The sequence below is a fragment of the Anneissia japonica genome, unplaced genomic scaffold (genome assembly GCF_011630105.1).
Source record: "Anneissia japonica isolate Jap-2015-1 unplaced genomic scaffold, ASM1163010v1 scaffold287718_len389476_cov179, whole genome shotgun sequence".
Classification (NCBI taxonomy): domain Eukaryota; kingdom Metazoa; phylum Echinodermata; class Crinoidea; order Comatulida; family Comatulidae; genus Anneissia; species Anneissia japonica.
This window is the reverse complement of record NW_022702098.1, coordinates 26,427-31,905: the sequence shown is the minus strand read 5'-3', so window position 1 is coordinate 31,905 and position 5,479 is coordinate 26,427.

Here is a 5,479-nt window from a genome sequence, read left to right as displayed (position 1 = left end):
CTATTGAACATAGGCACAATTTAATAAGTAATATGCAATATATATTTGTATTTTATATTATACTATAGCAAATATCAAGTTAGTCATTCATAAACATGAAAATAAGAATAAGAAAAATAATACCTGAATTTGTTTGGATATTTTTGTTTAGACACCAAAAAATGCACGCAGATGCGCTTTAAACTAATTTTGCGATAGATCATCGGTGAATAAATCATAAGCATGACAGTACAAACTTCAGGCTAGCAGCTGAGCTCTGTCTAGGCTTACTTTGATTTTAGAGACATGTTGATCATCAATGTACGGTGGAGGCAGTTAGCGATGGACTAAGCGTTATGGATTTTAGAATCATCTATGCAGCTCATACGCCACTGATTATATTAAGCTATTAGTGCATGCTTCAAACAGGATTAGCAAAGTAATATTGATACACTATTTCGTTGTATATTTAAAATAATCATCAACAATTCCAAATAATGATGTTCTAATGCTATTACATCACTCCATAACATGGCTTCAACATTTTTATCTGACATCACGTCCCTTACAAGCCTGAACGGAGCTTGAGGTCATCAGAGGTTCTTTTCAGGCCTATACCATCACGGCCTTCAACAAAATACTACGGACAACGCACTTTTTTTATGGTCAGCAGCCGTTCTTCGGAACGCAATATGTAACTCATTAAACTGTTTAACGTGAATATCTCTTTTATTTATTAAAATCTCAATTTTTTTATATTGTTAGGCGCTTAGAGGCGCCCAGCATTTTGCGCTATATCAAGTTTGAAATTTATTTTTATTTTTATATTAATAAAATATTGAATCGATATGACCACCGGGAACAAATTAAATTAAAACTTGTTTGTTTCATCAACGAATTAATTTAAATCGGAACATGTGTGTTTCTCAGCGACTTATCTGTCTTAGCATCGTGGGAAAAATACAAAAACAACAAATGGCTAACTATGCAGTGAACAAAATTAATTTGAAAACTCGGACTTAGGCTATTTACTTTGCCGAGGAATAGGCTTAGATCAATTAAAATTTTCAGGTCAATATCAGCTTATCAATAAAAGAAAATTCACCTGTTTCAATAAAATTTATATTTGTTTATTTTAATTCAATGTTTACAATGAATTAATTGCATACAAATGCATTTTGATTTATCGTTGCTCTTTACAGAATCTCAAACGCACACCCCATCTACATGGAACATCTTCACAATAAAAAAAAATCAGAAATTACGAAGTTGGTCGACACTTTTTGCCAATTAGGAGGTTAATATAGTATAATACTGTAATAAAATAATTATATAGTACTTATTATTTATTCATCTGTTAGTTCGTCTGTCCGTCCGTTCATTCGTTCGTCTCCGCTAGGAGATACATGTTTTCAGTCGTGTAAGTGTTTGTGCGTGTGTGACACGTTTTGGTATTTTCGCGTGGTTATGTTGTGTGTGAAATATCTAAAATATGGCTGCACAGACATAATTGAAAATAACAGGGAGTATTAGGTATAACCCAATGAAGAAATTATTACATTTTGGTGACGGTCCGGAGTAGGGTGTTGATGTGAGGGCCATCTAAAGGGATTTAGTATTAAAAGGCAAAGACTAGATATTTCAAAAATTAATCAACTAATATGAATACATTTTTTGTGGAAAATTAAAAAGTTACAAGATAAAAATTATCAAATGTTAGTCACAATCCAAATTTGGGGCTGAACTTGAGGGTCATTTTAATTTCTAATGTCCAGCGTGTTTCTTGTGTTAAAACATCTCAAAAACAGCTACACAGCTCTAAATGCCAATTACTGAGATTGGTATGACCCAAGAATGATGTGATTAAATGTTGGTGGCCATTAATAATAATAATAATAATAATAATAATAATAATAATAATAATAATAATAATAATATTATTATTATTAATAATAATAATAATAATAATAATAATAATAATAATAATGATAGTTGGATTTGTATAGTGCATCATGCGAAAAAGCCTCTATGCGCTTGGTGATTGAGCTCTTGAGTTTGACATTTTGAAAAAAGTTGATGTTAATTTTATAAAAATCTAAAAAAAGTTTTGAAATACATGTAATGCTTGCCTTTAAAAGTGCCGTGTTCACATTAATCAAGGGATTTTTGGCTCCTTTGTGGATTAAACACGAATTTTTGTTTTTAAAAAAATAGGTTGTTTCGGGCTGTGGGGCAATACAAATCTCTTCTTGGTGTATTACCATTAAAAATATTTCATGTTATTTGCATCTTCAGATACTAAATAAATAACAAGTGAAAAGTATAATAATATTATAACGAATTATTATACTATTATTATAACTACTAGAGAAGAAGGTTAACTAAATTACTGATTTTAAAAAATCAATAAATACTCCTGTGAAAAGCCGAGCTAAATTAGCTACACTCATAAGTTATTATTGGTATAAGGCTTACCAATAGTAATGTATTATAAAATATTTTCAATATTATTATAGCCAACATTTTCCTATTGTGAAAATAAATTTGTAATGCTCTTTAATATATAGAGACATTCTCCTTCTGAGATTTAAAGAACGTAATCAATGTCATTTTAAATGTTATTCCAGTAATAGTTGACATACAATAAAACACACTTTAAATATATTTTAGAGAAATAACTTTACAATACTGTACATGTTTCTTTTTAGACAAGTGCACAATATTTAAAGTGAACTTTAGTCTATCAATTTGAATTTTTTCTACCCGTAATATAAAAGTGGATGAAGCACATTAAAATGGTAGTCTGAACATAGGGGAATAGGCTGTTAGCCCATTGCACTAAGCTTTGCCATTATGTGGTAGGGTGGGCAGTTCCTTTCCACGGACGCCGCCTTTTTCTTCCCCAGTAGTGAACCACCGGTACCCATACTCCTGAGTGGAGAGACACAAGCATGGGTAAAGTGCCTTGTCCAGGAACACAAGGGAAATTCAAAGCGACGGTTCGAACTCCCGACCTCGAGGTTGGGAAGACCGAAAAGCAACCGCTGCGCCTCCGCTTCCAATTGTTGCCATACAATAAAACACACTTTCGTTGTATTTTAGAGAAATGATTTTACAGTACATTAACTTTAGCCTATTACTTGGAACTGTTTCCTACCAGTAGGCTACACTCAATATAAAAGGGGATGAAACCCATTAATGGTCAGTAAATATGTCTAGAAATGTTTGTTTGGTTGTGTTCTTTTCAGTTAGGGTTATTATGTAATACCATAGAGAAAGAATCTACGGTAATACACGATTTGTGATTTAGGTAACAGTTGGTAAGTTAAATTGGCACTCCGGAAAAGTTTATTGAATTTTGTGATGTAATATAATTTATTTGAAAATGCATGAAATAAATGGAATGAATTCTAACATTATTTTTCAAGGAGGTGGTGCGATTTATATCCACCTAAGAAATTTGATATATAAATAAATCACGTTATACCTTTCGTATCAATGATAACATCAAAATCATTGCCTGGTTGGTTAAGTATCACAGGTCCAATAGCAATCGGAATCGTATCAGGTAGTTTGTTTGGTGCAGAGACATCTCGGCGCCCACGTCGCTGGCAGTCCCTACGACATTGCACTTCACTCCCATTGCAAACAGATAAGTGGCAATGTACAAATACCTTAGAGAATTTTTTTTTAATTAATAAACAAATCCATTATGTTTAAATGACATAATAATTACAAAATTGGAATGACTCGGCCATTGTTTGAAACTTCCAGTCTCCTTTAGTACTTGTTAATCGAAGGCAGTGTTGACTCCACGGAGGAATATCCATGATCATTGTCACATATTATGGTGTTAACTTTAATAGAGGCATTGTTTTATACTACTTGATATGAATGTTCATTTTACTTATTACTACGTTACGGTACCAGATTTCATTTTCTTTCGTAACTTTTAAAACTACAGATAGCAACCAGTTGTATCCAATTATTATGCAAATGATTACTGCACACGTGGCATTATAATATAGGCCTAGGAAAAGGGCCATAGTTTTGGCTGCCCAGGTCTAAAAGAGACCGCTTAAATAATGTTTGGAAGCATTGAGATTTATTTTTTAGCAGCTCAACTGTAGTAATTAAAAGTTGCATACGTCAAATTTGCCCACGAATCCATAAAAAGTCTTGATTGAAAGCAAGTATACTTTAGGCCTGTTATCATTTATTTATACTTTACGTTAATATATCAATGTACCGTACACATAAAAGGTATTTTAGGACTATTTTCTTAACCATTAAGAGGGATGCATTAGCAAGTTTATTATGCTTGCTTTATAGGTATCCTCGAATCCTCTCCTGTGCTAAAGTGAGATGATAAAATACTGATGGTGAGGTATTGATAGTCACCTAGTCGAGGAGTGACCATAGACAATTAAAACTGAATAAAAAGTTTTCGAGGTCCAACTTGACGGTGTTCTGTTTTATATATTTATAGAGGCACCATCTGACAGTCATACCGTGTTTATTCAAATTACACTAGGACGTTTGTTGTCTGGGAAATTTTTGAGAGGGCGATAGGGAGGCATCTATTTTTAGCTGTAAATTCGATACAATTCAATTCAAGGATTTTATTCAACAACAACATACAAAATAAATTTCATTGTAGCTAATTATTATTATTATCATTATCATCATAATTATTATTGTTATTCATGTTATGATAATTACTGTGTTCTTGATGACCCCAGAGATGTCACTATTTGCCCTTTAACAAAGTTACGGTATACATCTGGGGCGGGGGGGGGGGGGGGGGGGGGGGGGGGGGTTTCAGAGGGTGCGATCGCACCAACCCCCTCCCCCTAAATTGTATTAAGAAAAATAATTGTTGTATTATATTGTTGATATGAATTATTGGTAAGAATTTTAATGTACATGAGAGTGCAATTTCGGGGCACCCTGGTGTACATATTCTCAAAATGTTTGCACCTCAGATCAGCCCCAACGTGTATGGGCTGAGGTGATGGACTCTCACGTACCCATGGATGCAGATCATGGGGAAGGGGTAAATGTCCAGGGGTAACGGTCCGACACCAATCATGTGTAAACAGTAACATTGAAACTGAGAATAAAGTGATGTTAAAGTAGAGCTTGGAGGTTTTTGGAAGCTCACTAGAAACGTCGAAGTTTGGGTACGGCCCTCGCTGTTAAATCAAAAATTCACTTTGGCCCTCCGACCGATTTTTATGCCCACCCCTGCTATATAATATATAATGTTCTAAAATCTACATCTTATTTCTGATGAGCACCGAAGTCAGGCAGAACTGAGCCACATACAATATTGACAATGTGAGGTTATGCTCTCGGAAGGACAAACACACACAGACACATAGACACACAGACGGAGCTCATTACAATAACCTCTTCCCCATTTTGTGGGGTGGGGGGGGGGCTAGGGTAACAAATGGCTTACCATCAAGTGAAGAAAATTAATTTAAAAACTCGCAAC